This window comes from Arvicanthis niloticus, chromosome 12 (assembly GCF_011762505.2).
Source record: "Arvicanthis niloticus isolate mArvNil1 chromosome 12, mArvNil1.pat.X, whole genome shotgun sequence".
In the NCBI taxonomy this organism is placed as follows: Eukaryota; Metazoa; Chordata; class Mammalia; order Rodentia; family Muridae; genus Arvicanthis; species Arvicanthis niloticus.
This window is the reverse complement of record NC_047669.1, coordinates 21,862,983-21,889,912: the sequence shown is the minus strand read 5'-3', so window position 1 is coordinate 21,889,912 and position 26,930 is coordinate 21,862,983. Positions and strand designations below refer to the sequence as shown.

The following is a 26,930-nucleotide window of genomic DNA, read 5'->3' as shown; positions in this document are numbered from 1 at the left end:
ACTGCCTTGTACGGCAGCATCTACCTTCTCCCTGCTCTTTATGGACTCCCTGCTCCATGCTGACAGACATGTGTGTGGAAAAGCATTTCCACTCTGCTGCTCAGTGGACACAAGGCTAAGCGTCGTTTCAAAGAGTATTTACTAAGAGACAAAGATAAAACTAAATGATACAACACACACACACACACACACACACACACACACACACACACACACACATACAACAAAGGCAAGGGAATGCCACCCAACAAGCCCGGTGGGCCGAGGTTCTTCAGAACGGACTTGGCAAGTGACATTCTGTGGATATGAACATGCTGAACCTGGTCCCTTGCCCTTGCCCTGAGACACAGAACAGAAGCCAGGAGAGAGGCTTAGGGGCTGTAAGGACTTGGAGCTCCTTCAGTTCTACTCAATCCCAGAGCACTAAGCCTAGCCCTGCATCACTGGCCCCTGATCCTGAGTGAGGAAGGTGCTTATCTATATGAATCTCAGAGTGTGATTCAGGGCTTCCCTCCTCCCAGCAATGGGTGTAACACAAGACTCCCATAGTCCTCTGGGGCTTCCATTGTCTCTGTCCTCGACTTAGATCTTTGTACGTCCTACATGAAGGTTTCCCTTGCTATACTCTGAGGCTGTGTTAGCCTCACTCACATCCTCCCCAGCCCAGTGAAGGCACAGAGGCCGGATGGGCTCATGCTGGCTATGGAGCCATCTGTCTCTAGAGATGTCCCAGAGAGCATCTGCTCTGCTCTACACAGAGAATTTATCTCTCACATTTCACAACCTGGCTTCCCACAGCTAAAGATTGCTCTGAACCCCATGGCAGGGGCAGGCTCAGGTGACCAGTGGCCCCAACTTTGCTGGCTAATGTTACCATTACCAATTTCCACTCAAATCCTACCAAATCTTGGCATTTTATGTAGATATGAAACTATAAATCTATCTATTTATGACAAAGGAAGAAAATCCTGCTCCATGGCAGCTAGCAAGCCACCTAAAGAATGTTACATCTGGGATGTTTGAGTGACCCTAAAATGTCTACTGTGGTGGTATAAGGGGGTGACTAGATTGAAAGAATGGGCCCCTCATGAGTAGGCTTAATGCTTTAATGGGAAGAGATGTTCTCTTCTTCTCTTGTCTCTGCTCCCATTGTGTAAAGACATAAAACCCTCAAAGAGGATACCCACTAGAACCCAGCCGTGCCAGCACTTTAACCTCAGACTTTCAATCTCCAGAGTGAGAGAAACAAAGGTTTTCATTTGACAAGCTACCTAGTCTGTGGTACTCTGTTGTACCAACTCAGACCATCTAAGATGAGAAGATGTGCCATTAAAAACTGAAGGAAAACCAGCCATACAAAGTAGAAACCAATGTACATCAAGCAAAAAGGTGGAGGTGAGGGTTTACACAGAGGAGGCATGAGGAGGCCCCTGGGTAGGTCAGGTGAGCTGAGCATTGACAGACACATAGTAAAGTCATCAGTCATGAGAAGCACGTGGTCCTTGAATAAATAACTCAGAGTCTCTAGAAATCCACAGAAGGAAAATATGTAGGTCGGGTTAAGAAAGCCAGACCTAATCCTACTACAAGGAAAACCATTAGAGACTGTTGAATCAAAATGCAGGATGAGCACATGGCTTCCAAGACTCATAAGGGCAAATTCAAAGGGAATAGAAGGTAGGTTAGGATATAAGTCAAAATATGGGAGAACAAAGACCTAGCTGGGGCTGGGGCCAGGCAAGGCAGAGCCGACACAGAAGAACCCAAGGACAAGAAAGGAGAAAAGAGACCACGACCTTCAGTAAAATCAGGACAGTGACCATGCCAATAGCCCAAGAGTAGGCTGCTGGTAAGTCACTGGGGCCACTAAGTAATAGGTTTGGAGATGCAGAGGTGAAAGCTGAAGGGTATGTTAGCTAGGGGAAGTCTGTGAAAGGAGACAGGAGATGCCAGGTGGCAAAGGCAGGAGCAATACAGAAGAATCTGGAGAAAGTGTATGCTAACCACAGATAAGTCAGTGAGTCGTGACAATACAACCTCAGGGGAGTTAGCCCAGTCATGGAGGCTAGTTCAACCTCAAGCATCAAGCGTTCCTCCATATTGACAGAATAAAAAAGAAAAAGCAACATGGCATTACAGTAGTTACTGACAAAGCCTTTGACGAAACATAACATGCACTCATAACTTAGGGGGAAAATCCCCACCAAACTAGGAATGGAAGTAAAGTCAATCTGATCAATGACACATACAAACACAGCTAACACCCTTTACTGGGAAGGACAGGTGTTCTCCCCTATGGCTAAGAAAAAGTTAAGGATGTCCCTGCTCATCATTCTCATTCATTGTGGTAGTGGAGGTCCCAGACCATGCAAGAAGACAAGAAAAAGAAAGAAAGACATATAGATTGGAGCCAGATGCAGAAGCATATGTGTACCTGAAAGCCTAGCTATTCAAGAGACTGAGGCAGGAGATCAACAGAGTCCATGAGTTCAAGACCAACCAGGGCAACATAATAAGACCCAATGAAAGGGGGAAAAGGAAGAAGGGAGGAAGGGAGGGAGATTTTGAGGGAAAAAAAGCATAACACTGTCTATTTGAAGTCAGTATAATTATCTATACAGAAAATTTTAATGAATCTAGGAAACCATGACCAGAATTAATATGCAAGCCTATGCAAGTCATAGGCTATAAGACTGATAAAAAGCAACTGGTTTTTTTTATACACAAGCAATGAAATATTGGAAGTAAAACTTGGTAAAATGCCATTCACATAGCATTAAAATCATGAAAATGATGTACACTATATATCTAACTAAATATTTTCTACAGAACACTGATGAAAGGAATAGTGGGACTCATTTTTAAAATGGAGAGCTATGTCTTATATTAGAAAACAGAGATGTCAGTTGTTACCCCAAATAATCTTCACCTACAACATGACCATGGTCAAAGCAATGAGAACAGGCAAAATAACCCAAGGTGATTTAAAGTACTAAGCTTCAAGTCGTATTATAAGGGTTCAGTAATTCAGAGAGCACAGATGTATAGGTCAATAGAATAGAGTTTGAAATAAAATTATATATTAATGGTTGGTTGAGTTCTGACAAAATTAGCAATTAATTAAAGGGAGAAAGATGAGCCTTTTCCAACAAGGGAGGCTGTGACGGTTGGTTGTATCCATACAACAAGGGAGGCTGTGACGGTTGGTTGTATCCATACAACAAGGGAGGCTGTGACGGTTGGTTGTATCCATACAACGGAATGGAACTTAGACCCTAAATTACACCGTATATAAAGTTAAAGTGAAGAGCTGAAAAGACACAAGTCTATAGCTGTAACTATAAAACTACAAGGAAGCGTACAAATGCATTTTGTGGCCTTTTAAAGACAGGTGCCACATATTTTCTGTTGAGAGCTTTTGGTGTCACTTCTAGGAATTTGGCATTTGTCACTGGGCTTGGACAAGGAAGTAGGCTCAGATACTTACTCCTTTGCTGAATTACTACCTCATGTGATCTCCTGCTTACCACTTTACTTCATTCCCTTGTGTGACCCTTTTACTTATTACTCCTCATGATTCCTTTCTTGTGTGATCTCCTTGTTTCCTACTTCGCTTGATTGCTTTGTCTTTGATCTAAGAACTGACCGTGTGTTTTTTATATACCTAGAATGATGTAAAAGCAGGCTGGAGAGACCCAAAGCTGCTTCAGCCTCAGTACGGGCTGGAGTCATGTTATAATTTTGTCTAACTTTTTCTTTTTCATTCAATCCTCACCCCCTCACTTGAGACCCTGTTGACTGACTGAGTTGGCTTGGTCCATTTTCCCTCATATGTAAATTCTAGCTTTGTAAAAAAAAAAAAGATTTATTTGTTTACATACATAAGTGTTCTGTTTGCATGTATACCTGCACACCAGAAGAGGGCACTGAATCACGAACTGCCATTTGCCTGCTGGAAATTGACTGTGGACCTCTGGAAAAGCAGCCAGTGTTCTTAACCACTGAGCCATCTCTCCAGCCCAGATATTCTAGCTTTAAATGTTTACATTTTGTTATTTAATTTGAAGTATCTGTAGAGGTCAGAAAGCTAGAAAGAGCCTGTGATAAGGGGAAGGGAAAGAGGCCTCAAGTCAGGAAGGGGCTAGAACCCAGGTGATATGGGTTCCATAGGAGAGGAACACTGGGGACTGAAGGCTTAAGTGGGGTGAGGGAGGGGAGTTAGAGAGAGGAAGGGGCAGAGAGCAGATTAACCAAAACTGAAAATATGCAAAAAGCCTTATGGAAACCTATTCTTGTGTAAGCTAATTAAGAAAAAAATATTAAGGAGCTTGAACGGGGGTATCCTGCACAAGCAGACAATGCTTTCCTGAGAAGACATGGTTGTTAAATGAAAATCTCAGCGATGGTGTGGCTATTTTTCTGTAAGTCACTGTCAGAGAGGATCTCAGAATGCACAGGCTACTGTCATTGCTCTTCACTGCCCGTCACAACCCTCTTGCTGAAGGAAAAACACATTTTGATTGAAGGATGTCGAGAAATCTACCTAGAAACTTCCTCCTGATTGGCTACCAGTCAAAGTGCCAAGAAGCGCTACAGAGGTCTCTGAGGGAGAAAATCTCATGGCGGAGGATGTCATGGCCCTGGAGGGGAAACAACTACTGTTGCTTCACTAACTGGACAGATGTCTAACTGCTTTCTGAATATTTATGTTTATACCCATTTGTGAGTACTACTGCCAATGTTGGTCAAAAGAGTTTCTTTTTGTGGTGGGGAGCAGCAAACACGGGCTCGTGACTGGCCAAAGTGTTGAGAAGAGTTCTCAGTCCTAAATGGGACATTATCACCCCCCAACTCCAGCCAAGGCTCAGGGACCATCAAGGAAGAAGGGGCAGAGAGAGAGAGTGTGTAAGAAGCAGGGGAGATGGGGAGGGGAGAGCTGAGAGAGGCTGTCTTCTGGGTATGACCCAGCCACTGTTAGCAGCCACTGGTACCCGCATCATATCTGCATCACATGGAGCCAGACACTGAGTACGGATGCTGAGGAGTATGCGTTGTTGAAGAATAAATAATAAGCATTTCTGAGACAATATGAGGTAGTTTGAATGAGAGATGTGTCCCACAGGCTCCCATATTTAAACACCTAGTACTAAGTGGTGGCTCTGTCTGTGGAGGTGAAGCTATGCTGGGGGAAGTACATTGCTAGGGGGCAAGTGTGGAGAGTTCAGTCCTGCCCCACTTCAGTTTGCCTTCTGTGTTATGTTTGTGGATGAAGATGTGATCTCCTGATTCCTGCTTCTGCTGTCACGCCTGTCACTTATGTCCATGCCTCACCTTGTCCTGACCCTACCAGGACCGACTCATCCCTCTGAAAAACCATAAGCAGAAATATTTCTTCCATAAGTTGTTTTTGGCCATGGTCTCACTATGTAACTCTGCTGACCTGGCACTCACTATGCAGACCATGGACGCAAAATAATAGGCTGCCTGCTTCTGCCTCCCAAGTGCTGAGATTAAAGTCATACACTATTACATACAAATATGTTTAAAAAATTAAAAAAAAAATCTTCATGTCCTTGCATTTGGAAATGATTCCTTAGATGTTACATCAAAAGTGCAAATGATCAAAGAAAAAGACAAAAATGAATTTTGTTAAAATTAAGAGTATCGTTGCGGGAGAGATGGCTCAGTGGTTAAGAGTACTTCCAGAAGTCCTAAGTTCAATTCCCAGTAACTCCATGGTGGCTCACAACCATCTGTAATGGGATCCAATGTTCTTTTCTGGTGTGTCTGAAGTCAACTACAGTGTACTCATATAAATAAAATAAATTTTTAAAAAATTAAGAATATCTCTAAAAAAAAGTTATAGAAACGAAACCGAGCCACAGGATGGGAAAAATATTTGCAAATAATATATTTGATTAAAGCATTAAACTCAAAATCAATAAAGAACTCTTGAAACCAAACGTTAATTAAACAGATAGCTTATCTTTTTTAAAGAGCCAAAACAAACAAACAAACAAAACCCCAGCTAACTAAATGGTTTGTCCAACAGGATAGGTGGATGGCATATGAGGACTTCCAATGACACTCTACCCACATCAGCAGCCATCAGAGAGATGCCAACTTAAAAACCAATAAGCTACTGCTGTCACCATAAGGACAGCCAAAGCCACTGTAAGTTTAAAACAGAAGGAAAAGAAGAAAGCACTACTATACCAAAGACAGAGATGACAGAGCTGGAAGTCCTACACTTTGATATTGGGAATAATATGTCTACTTCTGAAGACAGTTCTGCAATGTTGGGTAATGTTAAATGTGCACTTGCCTTGTAACCCTGCAATCCCCATCTCCCACCACCACACCCCACTCTTAGGTGTTTACTCAAATGAAATGAGAAGAGACATTGATACAAAGAATCTGCACTTGATTGTTGGTGGACACCCACTCCATCATAGAAAAGAATAAGCCTCTGCTGTGCCTTGTATGGATCAACCCAGATACACCATGCTAAAATGAAAGAGGCAGAGATGCCCAGACCTGGGGGCAGCCTGATTCTATGGAGATGACATTCTGGGAAATGCACAACCACAGGACTACAAACAGATGCATGTTTACATGGGGTAGGAGTGTGGTTGGGTGTTTACACGGGGCAGCAGGAGGAGCTCACTTGGGATGATAAAACTGATTATGTATCTCAAACTGTGCTGGTGCATACATTTCTACATGCATCTGTTGAGCCCATAATAGATGCTTTTTATTGTATATAAGTTACCTTGGTTAAAAAACAAAAAGAACACTAGGTCATATCTAGAAGAGAGAATATGAGGAGCTGGCCAGGGAGAGAAAGGAGGGGTAGGTAGGTTTTTATCTTTCTAGGGCCAGAAAGAGAGGCCACAGTGGGTTTTAAGACATGACTCCAAGGTAATTATCAGCAGGCTAGGGCTATAGCCTGTGGGTCCTAATCCCCAGGTCTCAATCCTGCTCTCTCCTGCTGTAATCTAGCCTTTCCTGCAGTCCAGAGGCCAATAGTAGCAGTCTGTGCAAATCCAGATAAAGCAGTAGCAGTAACCCAATAGGGTCCAAAAGGCTTTGCTAAGCACTGTGCCTCGGTCTTCATCTCTTGTTCACTAAACACAAACTAGCAAGGACCAAAATGGTACTGCGGTTTCAGGGTCAGGGATAAGATCAATGGATGTGTGTGTGTGTGTGTGTGTGTGTGTGTGTGTGTGTGTGTGTGTGTGTAGGGGGGTCATGCACCAAATGGAACTAAAGAGAGAGACACTAAGCTTGCCTCACCGCCTACTCCCAGTATCCACCGAGAAGCAGGCTGGTGTATACACAGCTCTTCACCGATGCTAACCCTCTCTGAAGGTATTCTTTTTGGGTTATGACTAGAGGAGAGGCACCAGTCAAACCTCCTGGAGTTCTGCTTATGGGCACCTGGGGAGCCTAGTATACACATGATACTTTGGACACAAGAATGGCCCATGCAAATGCTACCTGGCTCTGCTCCACTGACACAGCGATCAACCAAGTCTGTTAAGTGAGCCTCTCCTCGTGTCTCCATGGAGGTGAACAAAGAAAATGCAAGAGCAGGCTCTGTCTACTATAAAAGGCTTAATTAGTAAATAGTCATAAGTGTACGGTGGTAAGGACTGCTGAGACTTTGAAATGACAGGGCTGTTGGTCATCCCCATGCTGACTTCAAGGGACATATTTAACTACATGGGAAACAGCATGCATGTGTACATGTATGTGCATATGCAGACAAGATCGTCACATACATTACATCTAATGGAGTTAGGGGGTTCCAACGGAGTAGCAAAATATCAGCTCTGCACCTGCCCTGGTCTCTGCTTTTCACACAAGCTTTGCAGCTGGAATAGGTAGACAAGGCCCAGGGGGCCTAGGACCTGCCTAGGACCACACCAGGAAGATCCTTACCATTGGAGGATGGTTTGGAATTCTATTCTATGGGGAGAGGCCTATGAATATTTAATAGCTCCCAAACATCCTCACTTTGGAAACCCCATCTCTGGCTGCCCACGGGCTGTGGGTTTGGTTTGGGCCAAGGTATGGTTTATAGTGCTGGGCTCATACACTGTCGCTTTGGCAGAAGACTGAAAGAGATCCCGGCAGCTGGCCTGAGGCAGTGCTGTCCATACTGAGGCATTTCTCAGCACCGCAGCAAAAGGCACATGGCTAAGTGCAAGGAGAAATAACGAGGCCTGGGCAGAGTAGAAGGAAAGAGGGACCCACGCTAGGAAAAACCCTGTGCAGTTTTCTCTTTAGCCTGGCTCCCGTTTCCAAGACTCAGCTATGTGGTTAATTTACTGAGGTGGTGGTTATGGTAGTTATTTTGTGTAGGCATAGGTGTACGTGGTGGAGGTGATGGTGAAGGAGCTGATGGTGATAGTGGAGGAGGAAGTGGAGGTAGTGGTCATGGTAGTAGTGGTGATGGAGGAGGAGGAGGAGGTGGTGGTGATGAAGGTGGTGATGGAGGAGGTGGTGGTGGTGGTGGTGATGGAGGTGGTGATGGAGGAGGTGGTGGCAGTGGTCAGAGTTCCCCAGAGACTCAAATTTCACCATTTGGCAATTTAGGTCAGAAAACAGGTTATTCTGTTATTTGAACCACAGCCAATACCTTTTAGTATCAATCATCTTTAGCAGTAGATCTCATGAAACATAGGATTCCATGCTTTGTTTTTCTGAAATTTAGGCTGAACGGAGGAACCCAGATTTTACCTGGCAATCCTTACCTGTCACTCCCATCCGTGGCTGCCTTCTCACCTACAGACCCCAACACACAGGCCAGCCCCCAACATCACCTCACCTGGACTTCTGCCTCTGCTGTAGTGACAGCTGAAGTGTCTTTGTACGCTACAGTCGGAGACCTTCCCAACAAAGTGCAAGCCAAAAAGGAAAGGTGCCACTTTCCATGCCTCACCCAAGCTGCCAGAAACTGGGTGACTTCCAGACCCTGGAGGTGAGGAACTCATCTCCCGCCACAGGGAAGGAGAGGGCCCTCTCCCATAGGTGTGTCCTCCCACCTTAGTCTATAGTCATCATTCCTTCCTGTCACCAACCGTTCCCAGTTTACAAACACATGAAGCTAACAACCACATGAATTCCAAATAAAAGGAGCTGACAAGCCTGCCAAAGCATCTCCCTCCTACGCGGGCAATCCTTTGTCCCACACAGTGGTGGTGGGAAGCTCAGGGGACTGCAGTAGAGTCCCATTAAGATTTCAAATCAAATAAAGGAAGGAAAGAGAATCTTAAATTGTATGCTCAGACAATCGACCAGCAAGATTCCTTGGATACTGTACCATGTTCCACTAGGCACTCAATGCCTTTTAAGACTATTAACATAATTTTAGACTTTTTGTTTTTAATACTATGGCGACATCGCTAAAATCATCCCCTTGCAAAGATTTTTTTGCTGATGGTGGTGGCGGTGGTGGCGGTGGTGGTGGAGATGGTGATGGTGGTGGTGGTTTTGTTTTTGAGGCAGGGTTTCACTATATGGCTGGCCTTGAACTCAGAAACATATACTTGCCTCTGCCTCCTACATTTTGGGATTAATGGTGTGAGTTACCACTCTACACCATCTGTGCTTGGGAGCTTTTGTAGTGACCTCTTTTAATGTGCAGCCATACCAGGTGGCTGTACATGTATATGTATACGTATACATGTATACATATGGCTGTATCCCTAGGGCTCTGGACCAAAGAGTAAGCCCACCTCTGCCAGCCTTCTCTCCACTCCATGTCAGCGTGTTAGCATCCTGCTACCCTGGGATTGTCACACTCACCTGTCAGCTCAAGAATCTAAGAACCAACATATCTCCTGAGGGGCTTCCAGCCTCTCTGTGTAAAGACCCTTGAAGAATACCCATAGACACCATATACTTTCCTATTCCAGGACAGTCAGGACTCCCCACAAACAGAAAACCAAAACCCTGCCTCCTGCATTGCTATTAGCCACCTACACTCACTGTGGATGTCCCCGTCTCATCACCTACCCCAGTCCATCAGCTACCTCACCATCTCTGCAAACAGTCACTGCATAGCATGATTCTAAAAAGGGCAGTATGTAGCGGTGCAACTATATACTGTTACTAAAATTGAAGCATGAGTTACTGATAAATTAGTACTTAACATCTCCTACATACATTCTAGGAAGCCTTAGAAGGCCACCTCACAGCATGAGCAAGGTCCATTGCCAGTATCTTGTAAAAATGTTAGTGGAAAAAAAGAAGCTGGAGAGATGGCTCAGTGGGTAAAAGCATCTGTTGCTCTTCCAGAGGACCCTGGTTTGGTTCCCAGAACCCACGTGACAGCTCACACATACCCATTCACCCCACTCCCAGGGCCTCCGATGCTGTCTACTGACCTCCCAGGCACTAGGCACACAGGTGACATACATACACGTGTGCAGGAAAAACACTCTGACACACATAGAACTCTAAAATCATTTTAGGAGAAACAAGACAGATCAAGAGGTGAAGAGAGAGACAGGTGAAGAGAGACAGGTCTCATGGAATGATCGAAGACAACAATTCCCAGGCTTAGAAACACTTTTCACATAAAACGCTTCGTATCTCCTCTCAAATGCTATAAGACAAACAAGCCAGGCTCCATCATCCCGCTTTACCAATGAGGGAGACGGAGACTCTGCCTGAGGTAACAGACCACAGCAGTGGCAGAGGCACGATCACAGCTTCATCACTCCAAGCTCAGAGCTAGTCCCACGCCACTACACTAAGCCGCTATTTATCCCCAATTTAATTTAGAGGCAGTTTTGTTTTATTCTATTTAATAAAGAACACTCAACTTTCTCTCACCCTGTCATAGGTGCCCCAGGCTTTCTTCACAAACCCAGGTCACATAAAGAACTACTGATTAGGTGGGGGCTCCTCGCAGCCACTGCCAGATTGGACGAGCATCCTTGGGGGCCGGCCCTGCTGCCACATCGCTCTCCAAGGCACCTGCTGCTGGGAGTGAGAATGGCCACCACCTGTCTAATGAGGCCAAGCCTCGCTCTACCTGAGCTGCCCTTAGTTCTCAGTGTTGTGAAGATAGAATTCGGTTACCATGGAGTTCTCAAAGTGTGCAATTCAGCACTTTAGTGCATTCACAGAACACCTGCAACCTTCTCCCCTGAAACACTGTGCCCATTAGAACCCTCCTTCCCACACCCACACCCAGTCAGCTCCTGTCTGTCTCCACAGATTTGCCTATTATGGCCTTTTTATATACATGGAATCAGACATGCTGGGTAGCTCTTCACAGCTGACACATCTCACTTGGCATGGTATTTTCAGACTAATCTGCACTATAATGGGTATCAGTGCTCTGTCTCTTAAGATGGCTAAGTAGTAGAAGCATGGATCTACTACATTTTATCAGCCACCATCAGCTATGGACTCATGGGTGGCGTCTGCTCCTTTGATATCATGAACAATACTGAAATGGCCAATGAACGTTCATATGCAAATCCCTGCATGGGGTTGGTTATATTCTCAGTTCTTTCAGATATATGCACAAGAATAGTGTCTGGTAGTGTGGTAATGGCATTTAATTTTTTTTTCAGGGCCCCCTAACTGGTTTCTAAAGTGGTTGCAACATTGCATAGTCTTAGGGCAATGTAGGAGAGTGCCACCTTCTTCACAAGTTTCCCCTGTCCCTTGTTCATTGTCTGGTTGTCAGATGTTTGGTTTTATGTTTTATGACAGTCACATTAGTAGGGATGACATGTTATCTTGCTGTGGTTTTGAGTCTCTCGCATTTGTAAAGCAAATGGTGACAACAGGTGAGACCGTTTACTCTGTGCCCTACACAGCTATACAGTTTTTGTTTTTTATCTCTTAGTTAATTGATTCCTGGGAACACCACAGACTTTGTATATGAATCCCATAGAGAGAGCATGGCTTCTATTTAACAGCACTTAGGCAAGACAGCCTTGTAATCAACTCATCTAAAGTTGATCGGGTGCCCTGAGAGGAACACTGAGCACACTCCTTGGCCATCCAGCCCCGACCCTGCAGGACCCAAAGGTGTGAGTCAGTGATGTGGACATGGCAGAGAGGATATGGGTCAAAGGTGTCTCGAGCTTCAGCCTCTACCATCAGGCTAATCTCCTAAATATTCAGTCAAGGATTGGGGCAACCAGGTGAGGGAATATCCTTAATGTGCAAAGAGATTTACAAACCGTCCAGAGACAGGTTAGGGTTTAACAAGAATCAGCAATGTGATGATAAATTCTTCCAAGGGAAAACTGCCAGGCAGTGGCAGTACACACGTTTAAACCCAGCGCTCAGGAAGCGGAGGCAGGCAGATGAGTTCAAGGCCAGCCTAGTCAAGAGTTCCAGGACAGCCATGACAGAGAAACCACGTCTCAAAAGTCAAACCAAACCAAAAATGATTTAAAAAAAAAAAAAAGAAGAAGAAAGAGGCAAATGAGTTAGAAAAATAACACAAAAATGTGAAATTTTGCAGCATTTTGCCTATAAAAATACGATGTTTCTTTTCCTTTTCATGGTAGTATTAATGAGGATGCAAGAAAAACAGGGCTCCATGACCCCTCCCCCACATCTTAGCTGTGGCAGCACAAACCAGCAAAAACCTTTCAGAAAAGCAATTTAGTGAAGAACGTTTGAAGAACCTTAAAAAGGTTGAAGCCCCTGGTCTGGCAGTCCTGACAAAGGCGCCTGTGCCACAGTATGGCAGATTTTCATCCAGAGAAGACTGTCCCCTCAAAAAGCAAGCACAGTTAGACACTGAACAACTAAGGATCCGTTAAATAAATCCGGTACAATTACGTGGAGTGCTTCAGTCTTTTTGTTTGTCTCAGTTAAAGGAAATTTAGCAACATGGACGATTTCTCCAAATGTAATATCAAGCAAGGGAAGACACTCTAGTATCCCACAGTGCGAAGAGCGGTTTCTCAAACACATACACTTAAAACACGAACACCAGTACACAATGCCTCTTCATGGCAAGACTAGAAGTCTTCTCTTCTCTAGACCACAAAGTACTTTCCCATCAGATGTTGCTCTTTAAGGAGAGGAAGACAAACACATATACAGTACAGGGAAAGTTCTTGCTTTTTATGATGAGCGGGGCAGGCTGAAGAAAACGATTCTTCCAGTGCAGAGATGAGGCAAGAACCCAAACATTCACAAAGCCAGGCAGACCAAGCCAGAGGGGAGAGGAAAACTAGGCCAGAAAAGACAGTCCCAGCTGGGCAGAGGCTATGAGGAAGACTGCATGGAGAAGCGCTGAAGGACGGGCTTGCGTCAGAGCCTCGGAGTGAAGAGAACGAGTCAAGGCTACACACATATGCCAGGGAGACCACTCAAGCTGGGATAGAGGAAGCAAGAACATGGCTGGCCAGAGAGTCAGTAGCTCCAGACAGCCAAAGGTTAGCACTGGATCACCAGTTGATAGTCTGTGTCAAGGGAAGAAGCTGGCACATGATGTCAAAGGTCAAAGTCGTAAAGACTCTTGTGGGCTACGTTTCCAAAAATATAAAAGTGTACTGAATTTTCAGAGTATAAGATGTGCGTCCATCATAGAAAATTTCAGTGCCTGACGGGGGAAAAAAATCAACTGCCACCCAAAGACAGTCAGCATTAACATTTCCTTTCATTCGTTTCTGGCCTTTCTCAATGCTTTCTGCTTTGCTTTCATGGGCTGTGATCCTACCGTTGACATCATTTTGAACCCTGCTTTCCTTGCTTAAGAAGCGTGCTCCCTTAGCGTCCCAGCTTCGGACATTGCCAGTGTTCGCCAGGGCAGTGTGACCCAAGCTACACATTAGGGAGAGAAATTTGACAACGGGAGGAGCAGAGAAAGGAAGGACGATGCTCAAGGTAGAGAGGCCAAAACAAGCTCAAGAAATGGCACAGGCAAGGGACATAGCCACATTGGCAGAGTGCTTGCCCAGCATTCAGTAGACTCTGGGCTCAACCCCCAGCAGCACAAAAACTGAGTGTGGCGGCTCTAGGCTGTAATCCCAGAGCCGGGAGGTAGAGGAAGGGTGAGCAGACATTCAAGGTTATCTTTGACTACATAGTGAGTTCAAGGCTAGAGGGATCTGAGTTGGGGGCTGATGTCTCCAGGGAAAGGGGGCTTTGGCTTACATCTATTCAGGGAAGAGATGGTTCGGAATAAATGAAACGTTAATTTTTTTTTAAAGGGTGCATTAGGGCTGGAGAGATGGCTCAGCAGTTAAAAGCACTGGCTGCTCTTCCAGAGGACTCAGGTTCAAATTCCAGCACCTAGATGAAGGCTCATGACATTCTGGGATCCACTGCCTTCTTCTGGTCTCTGGCCTCCATGGGCATTGAATGCATGTGGTGCTCAGATACCGCATGCATGTAAGACATACCACACATGTAACACAAAAAATAAACAGACATTAAGGGGAAAAAAAGGTCAGGTATGTATGATAGAAGCCAATGGGAGAAATTCAGTGGAGGGTAGGGAAGCCAGGATCAGGAGCTGTGGGAGATACTGGCCTCTATGGCCACAGGTGACCTCATAGAAAGATCAGGTAGAAGAGAGGGCAGTCTTAGGGACTCAGCAGAGGTACAGGATGAAGGCCAGTATCTCAGGGTCCTCAAGTGATGTGGGAGCCAAGGCCAAGAATAGCCATGGCATGGAGAGAGGGGAGGAAGAGAGCAGAGAGGAGAGTGAGACCCCCACAGGGCCGCGCCATCCACCACAGTAGCCACATGTAGCATGGGCACTTAGAATTACTTGCACCTCTGGGTATTTGTTGCTGCATTTTTTGCTTCTTTAGCTAACAGGAAAGCTAACACCGTGCATGTGGCTCTCCTTATGTTCTTGTTGGATGGTACTGCTACTGAACAAAGAGAAAGCCTGTGGGGGAGTGACAGACCATAAACTGACTTGCAGAATAGTACCCTAGTCAGCAACTGGTGGCCCACTGTCAGGACACAGAGTGGCCCGCCTCCGTCTATCCCTAGGGATCATTTCTGAAGATCGTGTCCACCTGTCTGGTTCTGATCAGTCTTCAGGGGGCAACGTTAATGGCAGCCTCTCTTTGCCGTTTACAGAGCAGCAAATGAGGTGGTAGAAAGGGGAACTGGTGGCTAGGTGGGGCTAAAGATCAAGATTAGACTTAGGGTCTATCTAACCTTGTTAGTTGGGGACACATGTGTGATGACAGATGTCTCCAGGCTTATGTAGATACATTACCAAGCTAAACATCGACACCTCTAGCATGCTGCAAAATGGGAGAATTTCTGGAGGTGCCTGAATTTAAAACCCATGGCAGGGAAGGGGCACTTCTGTGAACAGTGAAGTCTTCTGGCGGCCACTGTGTCTAAGCTTGGATCTGAAAACAATGAGCTCTGGGCAAGTCCCTTTCCATTGTAAAGGTCAGCATCCATGTACACATAGAAGGAAAGATGTAGGGATCAGCAAAGGCCTTCGCCACCTGGAAAAACCCATCTGGGCCCCCGACTGCCCAGGAAGGGCAATTTGCAGTCTATCTATATAATAAAATACAAGTAAGATGATAGGGACTTCTGAAACCCCTAGTTTCAAATTGCCTGTGCTCTATCCCTGATGGCTCCCCAGTGCACCACTGAATTGTAGCAAGCTGCCATAGCCCACACCCACCTGGCCCATCCTGGATCTGTGGGGAATCCCAGAGGAAGCCAGAGCCCTTCAGAATCAATACCAAGCCAAGGCTCCACTTCACCACCCTGAAGCTGTGGGAACCGTGAAGATGGAGCAGTGTAGACAAGCAAATACATTCCCACATTGCATAGGGTTTGAGGGAGGTGGTGTGTACATGAGAGGCTCAGGCTGAGAGGCGCCCTGGAAAGGCTGTACAGTGGCCTCACCCACCCACCAAGGACTTCTGCAGCTCTCTGACCTCTGGAAGAGGAAGAGCTTGCTCTGTGGCCTGGCAAGAAGGTTTGTGGGAGAGAAGTTTATTTATAATCCAAGTGCAATAAAGTTTCTCTCTTCCAAAAAATCTCAACTTGGAGAACAATTATCCTCTCCCAGGCTTGGCTTTTCCTCCTCCTGCTTCCACGGAATCAGACAAGCGTTCATTGTTCTGTGTGAGCGGTGGTGACAGCTGAGGGTGATGGGGGTGGTGGGGGTGGAGGGAAAGGGTTCAGGGAGGGAAATGCAGCCCCACCTAAACACCAAGTTCCTGCTTCTACCCCACAGGTGAAGGGCAGCACCTTGCAAGCTTTCTCATGCATTCCTAACTTGTCTCCTGCCCCCAGTCACCTACATCTCCTTCCCATCTCCTCACCTCCAGGGATGGCAAAATATGTTTTCTCATACAAACCCAAGCTAGCTTCAAATTTATTATGCAGCAAATGATGAACTACTGATTCCCCTGCCTCTACCTCCAATGGCTGGGATTAAAGACATGCATCATTACCCAGAGGCTATATAGGCACTGGAGATGCAACCCAGGGCCTCCTGAATTCTAGGTAAGGATTCTACCAACTGAGCTGTATGCCCAGCCATGGCCAGTCAAAATGTGGGGAGGCTTAAAAGAAAGTCATTACAGAGAAAGGGGAATTTCCAGCCCCCCATCCCCATCCAAATGCAAATGGAGGACAGACTGGGAACACTTTCTGTGAGGGCTGCCCTGTATAAAGTCCATTGCCTCATGGACAAATGGGGTGCCTGGCGTTTCTCATACTAGGCTGGATGAGAGTTGCCAGCTCTGCCAGGTACTTCAACAGGGAATTATGGGTTCTGAGAGTGCCTGAGGCAAGGAGATACAATGGATGGAATGCTATTGTTGAGAGCCAGGGCATGCCAAGTCCAGCCTTGTGACTTGGGAAAGTCATGAAGCCTGCCTTCATCTCTATGGTGGTGCTGACGGTTTCTGATAACAAGACAGTGGGCACAGGTGTCATGGGCTAGTGATGCTGATGCTCCTAGTGACTAACTCAGTGAGAAATGGCTGAAGATTCCACAGGGACTGGCTTGGCTTCTGTACTAACCTATCATGTCTCCATCATTCAGAACAGAGGCAAACACACAGCAGGTACCAGCAAACCCTTGTCTGCTAAGCCAACCAGTGAAATGGGGATTGAAAGCTAATGGGTCCTTTCATGGGTAAGCTAGAATATCTGAATCCTTGTAGTCAGTGTTGCCTGACCCTGATCGTGACATGGGGGCCCAGAGGGGTTTCCACCTGTGGAAATGCCCGAACCTGTGTCAAAACCAAGCAAAAGATACTCAGATGAACATAGTGCCTGCTATGGCCACTAAGGGCCGAAGAAGAAATCTTCCAGAGAGATGAGCGCTAAGACCTGTTTGTTTGTCCCTTGAGTGGGTGGATAGCTCTGCGGGCTCAAGGAAAGGCTTGAGAATAGCAAACAATCTGGATTACAGACTGTCAGCTATTCCCCCAACCCCATCCCAGGACTGGCCTGTGTGGCCAGATTCTCCCTTCTCTAGGCCTCAGGAGGTTCCTTCTTATGTAAAGCAGGAAGAACACAGCACACGGTTCTCAGCTGTTTCCTGAGGACTCGGAGGACACTGACATCCTGGGTCTGTGGGACTCTTCAGCATGATGATTCAGCTTCTCCAAGCAAACCCACGGGGCTCTGGCCTGCCTCTGGCAGCTGTACTACCAACAAGAGGCAGGAAGGTGAATGGGCAGGTGCTGAGGCTACCAGCAGCACCCTTGGCCTGCTGCTTGACGCATGAGGAATCAGACTCCCTTGAGGCCAATGAACCCCTGGCCTGGGAGCAGAGGGCCAAGCCATTAAACCACACTATTCCTGATGGAAACCTGGAAACAGCACCCGGGGACAGGAGTGTGGCTAACGTTCCCCTATACACTGCCAGTCTTCCCTGCTCCCTCCACTCCAGGAGACTTCTAGTCTCAAGGTCTCTGGAGGTCTATTTCATGGACTACAATCACACTACCTCTTTTTTAGGTAGATAATTTAGAACCTTCTGGTTTAAAAATAATAAACTTGTTTAAAGGCTGTGACAGAGAATGGTAGTTGTCCAACTAAATTTATTGTCCCATCTTTCCAAAACAGTACATAACTTGCCAAGCGTGACTCAGCGAGACAACACTGCCAGTTGGCCTGACAGCTAGGTGTGGCCATGTGACGGTGTTCAGGCAGGGGGTGTGAATCGAAGTGACACGTGCAGCTTCCACGTCATCAATCATCACTCATCCCAACTCCGCACAAGCCCCACCCAAGTTGGCCCAGCAACCCCTGACTGCCATTTTCTTCTAGGCTGGACCATAGATAGTCTCCAACCTAGTTTTGACCAGGAGGGATAAAGAAAATGGCCTCATCAGGTAGCATAGCAGTGCCATGAAGGCAAGAGTGTTACCAACTGGACCAGCCACTTTAGGACTATGGCACAGGAGATGTGAACTCCTTCTTCTGAAAGCCACCCTACCCTGTGACTGTGACAGTATCTCAGCCTTGCCCCTCACGGGCAAGCTGCGAGCAGAGAGGTTTCCAGAACTGAGTCCGAAAGTGGCAGCCTCCCCTCCCCCAATCCCACTTTGTGTTCCCTCTCCTTTCTCCTCCTTTCTGTGCACAGCACACAGAGCCGGGGAAAGCGGGCGTGGCTGGGGTGTGAAGACATGAAAGCCTCTCCAGACACTGCCGAAGGCTTCTGGGCAGTAGTCCTGACGAGAGCTGGGACTGAGCCCAGATACAAAGCAGACATGGAGTTCATGAAGGAAGGAAGTACACAGTGGCTGAGCTCGGCAGGTGGGGAGATGGGGTCCTGAGGAAAGAGAACACGGGCTCTGCAGAATGTCAAGGAGATGAAGCATGGTGTGAGAACAAACACAGCCCAGGCCTCAGAGAACCCACAGCTTCAGTACTTCATGTGATAGTTCTTAATAAATGAATTCTTCACCTGCAAGACAAGGGTAGTGCGAGCTACTTCTTGGGGACTGTGCAGACTCAATAATGCAATCATCTAAAAGGTCGGAGAAGCAATTCTTGCTGCCTGTCCAGGCTTAGATGAAGGGAAAGCAAGAATCTGGGAGCCCCCAACTCACACACACAATGCCAACTCCCTGTGGCCAGGGGAGATAAAACCATCAGTTATTTTTCAAGTGTCTTGAGGCATCAGGCTCAAAGCTGGCTGCTTCATTAGAGTATGTCCCGGGAAAGTGACCCGTGCCCAGACACATACCCTGACCCAAGCTGCATTTCAAACGTTATCTACAGACGCTATACATAGACGCTCAGCTTTTCTCTCCTGGGCTTGGAGGACTAGGCACGAGCTGGAGTTAAACACCAACTCTGTGCCCTGTGTGGATGACACTCTGGGTTAGCCCATGAAGGATTCCAGAGATAGAACCACCCACGTGAAGGCAAAGGCCCCCTTTTTCTGTTCAGTGGCTTCTGGAGGCCCCGACTAGGGCTGACAGGACAACAGCAGAGAGGCTGAATGTTCCTGACCTAACGGTAGGGGAATGGGAGTCTTTGCCTCAGTTGAGAACCTTCTCTGGAGGTGGTCAGCAAGCACAGGCTAACCTGAGTCAATTCAGAAATCTTCTTCCTGGGCTAACAGACCTCTGGTATTTCCATACAGCCAAGGGCAAGGAAGCAGAAGGTAGCCAAGGGCCTCAGCAGGCCTTCAAAGATGATCATGCCACAGTCTCTTCATGGGATTGAGGCCTGAGTGAGGGGTCCTTAGAAGGCAGGCCAAGCAGAGACCCTGAGGACTCTGTAGTGAGAGGGGAAGTGGACTGTGGCCCTGCCCATCAAGTCTCCAGGTCTCTTGGGCTTTTTCCTCCTTTGTATCTACAGCCCAAAATATATCTAAAACAAGCCACCAGATGATCTGGGAGAAGATGCCTTTCCGTCCCAGCTGAAGCCCATACTGCCTTCTGCCGGCCATGCCGCAGAACCTGGGCTCCTTCACCCCTCAGCCATGAAGTACATCTAACTTGCTGACATGTCAATGTCTGCTGTCTCTCGTCCGTGAGTCTCTGCCTGCTCCTGAAAGTCAAGCTTCAGCGCTAGCCTAACACCCCTTGTTACATCTCAGTTTACCTTCATGTGTCCCGACAGAGAGCTCTGAGGCCTGAGAAACCCACCCTGGCTGTTGCGGGTTTCCACTAGAGAAGGCTGCTCAGACATGGGTTTAAGCCAATATAAAGACTTTATTGGCAAGCCAGCAACTAACGTGGGTGTTTGGGATCCCAGTGTAGCCCTGAGCCTTTCTCAGGGCAAGCTTTTAAGCACAAAAAACCACATTCTAGGTTGACATACTTCAATTAACAAGAACAATAAGAGTGGAACTACAGAAGCCAGAATTCTATGAACTTTGATGAATTAGGCCTTTGTTTTAGTCTTGGCAGGTGGTACTGTCTATGTGCTAAGTTTTACAGCCTGAATGGTAATTCCATCATGGAGTCAGTCATGCTAAGGTCTGTGGCTGTGGTAACCCTAGTCATCCTTCATCCTCCCCTCTGCTGAGCTTTTAAAAACAGCACACACACTCCAGTGTGCAGGAAATAACACACCAATAACCCATGGGGGAGGTGCTAGGGTCCAAGATATGAAATGGACTCTAAACCCTTGTGTTGAAGGTTTGGTAACTAGATGGTGGTACTGTTAACAGGTTATTAGACCAAGATAGTACTAATTTCATCAGTGGATCAGCCATTGATGAGTTAGTAGCTATTGAGTTTCTGATCAGGCTCTCCAGAAGTAGAGGCTGGTCAGAGAAAGCAGGTCACTGGCACATGCCTGCAAAGGGTGTATCTTGTCCCTCCCACCTTACCACCTGTCCTCCCTTTCCTTCCTGCATGGACACCATCTTGTGTCTACCACGCCTTTCTGCCATTGACTCGCCACGTGGGCCTAAAGGCAAAGAAGACAGCTAGCTATCCAAGGACTGAAACCAAGAGTCAATAAATATTTTCTCCCTTGCATGTTTTCTTTTGTAATTTTCCTTCTTTCTGTATGTCTTCCTCAGGTATTTTGTCAGTGATGAAATGTTGAAAAACAGAAGCAGGTTAGCTGCCAGGCCTTCAGGGGAGTTCATGCTAAGTGCGCCCTGGTGAGGAGAGAGCACAGTGTCCTCTTTCCACCTCCGTGAAGGAATGAACTAGAGTTCCTTGAATCACTCAGATAGGAGTGGAAAGGGCCCTGACTTTCTCAGCACACTGGAGCGGCATCCAAGCCCACATTACATGCTCTCTGCGTGCACATCCTCAGGGACCAGAACGTGGGGACCTCAAGAGGACAATGGCTTGCCCGTCACCCTGTGACCACCACCACCATGTCCCCGTGCCCCACACCCACACCCAGGGTGAATAAGCCTGTTGTGATAGAGGATGGGATGAAGCCATCTCTGGAAGTCAGGACCCGTGGAAGTGCCAAGAAAAGGAAAGTGCATAGAGGCTTCCCTCATAAATGAGCATTGGCAGGTCTGGAGATGTGTCAACTGGGTTTTTCTTAAGGGGACCATGTACATGACAGCAATGGAGTCTGCAAAGCTGCCTTTGAACCTGGGTCGCCTTGGCACTGACTAGCAGAGGAAAAGAGGCTGTGAGTGCCGTGTTTGACTGCTAGGTCTGTCTTGCTTCGTAAAGACTTGAGATCCTACTCTGGGAATTGTCCTCTACAGACAGCCAGAGCAGGGACCACACTTTGTGGAGCCTACGGCATCTAGAATGCAGCAGGTTGGTACTCAGTAGCTATCTTATGGAAGCAGGAGTAGAGGCCCAGCAGCAAGGGCTGCTTTATGTCACACACAAACTGATAGGTACAGGAGGGATACAGATCAGTCTGAACTCAACGTTAGCCAAAAATTAAGAATAGAAACTGCTACATACCATGGCTGCCATTCCTAACCATGGGGTGCATTGAGAAGCCCTCTGCTGGCCACGCTACCTGCTACCTACACTCCTGCCTTCCTTGCTCTCAGTGAACCCATGTGGATTGACCCCCCTCCCCCAGGGAATAAGGAACTCTCTAGAAGCTATACAACTTTCACTGGTGCTGTTCCAAAAGCCAGAACAGGATTGGGGAAGATGATATGACGTCTGGAGAAAGACAAAGTCCCATTAGCTGAAGGGTCTCATACAGATACCCACGACTCCCTACCCCCACCCCATCCCCCACCCCATTCCTGGAGGTGCTAGAGATCCAAGGCAAAGGTCATTGACAGAGGAGTGAGCCACACCCTGTTGGGAGCCAGTTCAAGCCACTTAAATAGGTTATCCTTGGTAGAGCAAATGCTCTGCAGGGCTCAGACCAGTCCCAGCTCCCATCACCGACACCTGCTGAACTGCAGACCATGGCTACGAGGCCAGGAGACCCTGGGTAGCAGAGGAGCGGGCTGGAGTTCTCATCCCATTTCTTCCATAAGTTCTCTTGGACACCTTAGGATAAATCTCTTGACTTTTTGATTCCTATAAATTCAGGGTAAGTCTCCTGGTACTTGATTTCTATCTCTTGGCTGGTCGTGCCTGGCCCACTCCTAATGTTCTATATTAAGGAAGCCATTCTGTGGGTGACTAACATGGTGGGACACGGCCCTGCCTTCATAGAACTGATAACTAAGGTAGAAAAAGACAAGAGTGAACACACAGGCAGATCTGAGAGATGAACACTGGGTTCCGACTCAAACCTCACTTGAATCACAGAGGTCAGGAAGACATCAAGGAGAAGGTGGAGTTTTGGCTGGGAGCTGAAAATTACCTGCCTGAGGTAAAAATTTCAGATAAAACAACTGTCCCCCAAAAGTGGCTGGGTCAGAAAAGAGGCCACCAGAGAGGACTGGAGAGATGGCTCAGTGGGTAGAGCACCTATTGCTCTCACAGAGGATCTGGGTTTGGTTCCCAGCACTTACATGGTAGCTCACAACCATCTGTGACTCCAGCTGCAGGAGATCCAGTGTCTTCTTCTGACTTCTGTGGGCACCAGATGAACATACAGACATGCAGGCAAAACACTCATATACATAACATAAACTAAGTACATCTAAAAATCAAAAGAGGCTACCACAGATTGGTAACCAACTGTGTCACTCAAATGGTCCAGAAGATGAGCGCTTGTCTGCCAGATGAGAAGCTTGACTTGGTCACAAGACAGTCAGCAGTCACTGCAGGCTGGCAAGGTGGAAAGGAATTTCATGGTGTAAGTAGGGCTGGCCATGGTCCACCGACTGCTTCCCAGGTACAGGTATAGCTTCATCTAATCCCCAAGGTAACACTAAAAGCTGGGTGCACTTACAAATCCCATGTTATAGACAAGGAAAGCAAGTACCACGGGGCTGAGGCCACAGAGACAAGAAGTGGTGGTGCTGGAACTTGAACCAGGGCTGTCACTGATTTGGAAACCCATGCTCATAACTACTAAGCTACCCGTCCCCTCCCTGATCCCAAAAAGGATCATTTGCCTGCAGTTGCAAGGAGAGATGCCTATTAGGAACTGAGTCTGGGGTGGTGCCTAGGTGTACGAGGGAGATGGGGCTGCAAAGGAGAGGTGCATCCAAGGATTCTATGAGGGGTACATTGACATGATTCAGAATGGCCTCTCCTCACAAGTCCAGGGAGAGCTGAATGTACAGAGAGGCCTCTTGACAGTGAAGAGTGAAGATGAACACAAACCACAGAGGAGGTGATGAACTCGGAATGACAAGCAGAGTGTCCACACCACAGACCCTGGGATGTCTTTCCTAGTCAGGCCCTTCAGCATCCCCAACACTGTCCTGAGCATGAGCCTTCACAGATCACCCTCAAGGGAAGGAAGCTCCCAGCTACTTTTAGCCCTTTCAGGGCCCCATCTCCTAATAACGCCCAACTACAGTCTCTTCCAAGTGCAGGTTGTGGTCTGAGGGGAAATGGATGGACCTGCTTAATATCTGTCATCGAGTCTATATCTGCCACGGAGTCCAGAGCGGGGGACTTATTTATCAAGTCTGCGCATGTGAAAGCGTGTAAGCATGTCAAGAACCTGAAGCTATAAACAGCTCTGCCCCTGCAAAGGAAGCATAGTATCATTTGTCCTTAGGGGACGACAAACAGAGGGAAACCAGGCACTGAGTTTTCCCAGGTCCTTCAGCCAATAACTTCAGCTACAAAGTCTCTAGGCATGGTTGCTTTCCTGAAAACACACTGTAGTCAAAGCATCACCCCAACAGCCCAGCCTATCCAAACTAGGGGTTCAACACTCCTTCTGGAAAAGGTACCTCTGTTCCCAGTTCCTAGAGCAACCTGTAGATGAAGAGACAGTTATAACTCAAAGACAGATGACACGATCTTATTTCTTCAAAAAGAACGTCTGCACCATGGGTTTACCCTCATCCCCCAAATGCTTAAGCTGCAAAGATGAGAAGCGTTTAGTAGAGCAGTGTCCTGGCAGGCTAGTTTTATTCCTCAGCATTTCCTAGGAAAACAGCAATTGTTTTCTCTGCATGTGTGGATCCTGAGATGCAGGACAGAGCAGTTGCATGGCCAGGTGCCAACTAGAAGACAGAGCAAAGTGTCCATGAAGACGCCCATAGCAAAAGGGAGGGATTGCCTGGTTTACAACTCCATGTTAATATGCCCATCCTCACAATTCCTCGGCACTCAATATGAGGCAGTCTGGCACACAGTCCCTGCAACTGGGGCTCCATGAGGCCCTTGGAGTGGTGACAGGAGTCATGGCAGTGACAGTGACATGGGACTAAGAATTCAGTTATTTCATGGCTGTTGTAGAGTTTGTGAGCAGCAGACCAGAAGGCCGCCATCTGCCTGCTCTCCTGGGCAAGAGGCCAGGTAGAGTGGGGTTTGAGGAAGGTCCTAGGTTTCCTTGATAGTTCTCCTCTTCCAGAAGGGTGAGGACGCAGGGCGTCCTGACATTGAGCCCTATGGTGATGGCGAACAAGAAAATGCAAAGAAAACAGCTGAGGCGGTCACACGTGAGCTAAGATGCTACCTGGGTGGGCTCTTAGACCTAGGCTTCTCAAGAAAATTCTAATTTTCTTTTGTAGATGTGAATTCTTTCTGCCTAAGGTTCAGGATCTGTGTTCCCAGGTAGCCTTAGAAGGCAGTGACACCACAACCTGAGGGGCACCCCATTGGGTGAAATGCTAAAATACTTATAGATCCCTCTACCTCAGCCCTGGGAGTCCCAGAAGATCAATGGGTCAGGAAGAGAATTGTGCCAGAGAGGAGAATTCAAGGATGGCAAGAGGGAAGGATGGACCAGCCATCTTCAAGGAAGGGGCAGGAAGAATGGTTTCATTGAAATCTTCCCAAAGCCTAATTTTAGACTAAGTTCCTCTCTCTGCTAGCACTCTTCCCAGAAGTAGGCTGTGTATCCGGTGACTTTCCGTCATTCCCAGGGGAAGTTGCCTTCTCTGGAGTTTTAGGCACGGAGGGACAGCTTCTGCTCTTTACCGAGACAGACAAAGAGCCACACCCCGGACAAGGAGGAGGACAGGTGGGCAGTAGTCTCTTCCCCTGCTCACGTGTCCACCTCCCCCTGACGTACGCAATGATGAGTCCTGAGCCCAACAGCCAAGACAGTCATTTCAAAACAAACCTGTGCATGACGTAGCCTCTCCTGCTTCAAGCCCTGCTAACTTCCCAGGCTGGGGCAATGAACCCCATTTCCTCCATCCAGCTGTTTGTACACTGGAGTCGCAGGCTCCCCTGCTTCCCTAGCCTGTCTCACCCTGCCTCTTGCTACCACCACCTTACCCTCTCTCTAGTTGTCTCCTCTTCCTGTGGCCCAACACTCAACTTCTGACACTCCAAATCGACACACCCCTCACACCCACTGCAGACCTCAGTTGAATGTTGTGCCTGGCCAGGCGTTTACCATGACCTCCATGACCTCCCTGATGCCATAACTTTCTTGCTGACGGCACACTGTGTGCAGACCGGACCCTACCAGAGCATCCATACTTACTTAGCACGCTGTCTGGCATGCATTAAAGGCTTACAAAACACTGCGGGAGCATGTGGATGAGTGGTGGAAGGATGGAACAGACAAGGGACTCAATCTCTTAACTTCTGGGCAGCCTCCAAAGCTATCCATGGCTTTAAGTAGGAACACTCAAACAAAGCTTTGGAACAAAGCTATAGAACAGCTCACTGCCCCATGATGGGGGATATTTTCCAAGATCCCTATGCTGCCTGAAACCCTGGACAGGGCCTAACTGTGAATTCTATGTTTGGTTCTATATACACCCTATGATCATGCTCCATTTAGAACTTAGCCACAGTAGGAGATTAACAACAGTAACCAATATGATAGAACTAAATGATCTAATGAGTTAATTCAACTTAAATAGTATTCATTTCCTAAATTTTCCATTTAATATTTTCAGATCATGGTTGATCATGAATAATTGAAACTTAGAGGGAAAAACCCCTGCAGCTAAGGGGATAGTGCATAGCAGTTGTTTGTCCTCCCCTTCGCCGTGGGCCCAGACACCAACCTTCCCCAGCCAATTAGCCAGAACAGGCAAAGCTATAATGTAATAATAAATAAGCCCTCAAGTCTCAGCAACTTAACTCATAAAACTGCAGTTCTGGCTTTTGAAACAAGCCAAAGTGGCTCTACTTTGGCCTGAGGCAATGCCATCTGGATCATGTGACCTTCGTGGGAGAACAGATGAAGGCTGGGGTACAGCATACGAGATTTTTATGAGCCAGGCTTGGAAGAAGTGCATGCACATCCTTGTGTACATGGCTTCTGCCGACACTGCTCTGGCTGTCAGTCATGCTGTCACAAGTCAACTGTGAGGGAGGATGAGGAACATTGTGTTCCCTCTCATGGGCCCAAAAGAGGGAATCTTCCCTACCACAGTCGTGCGGCTCCTGATATGGAATCCTTTTATCTACAGCCCTGCAGCAACCTGAGTCCTCGACTGGTCAAGAAGGCCACACTGCCTTGATGGGTGGACCAAGTGTCTTACCCCCGAG

The 26,930-nt window shown here is 47.2% G+C and overlaps 1 protein-coding gene across 1 annotated transcript in view; it reads right to left on the bottom strand.

Annotated features, from left to right (window-relative positions):
* Adcy5 (adenylate cyclase 5) overlaps positions 1-26,930 on the bottom strand; it is a 146,827-nt gene that overhangs the window by 54,472 nt on the left and 65,425 nt on the right. The gene's annotated exons all lie outside the window — the stretch shown is intronic.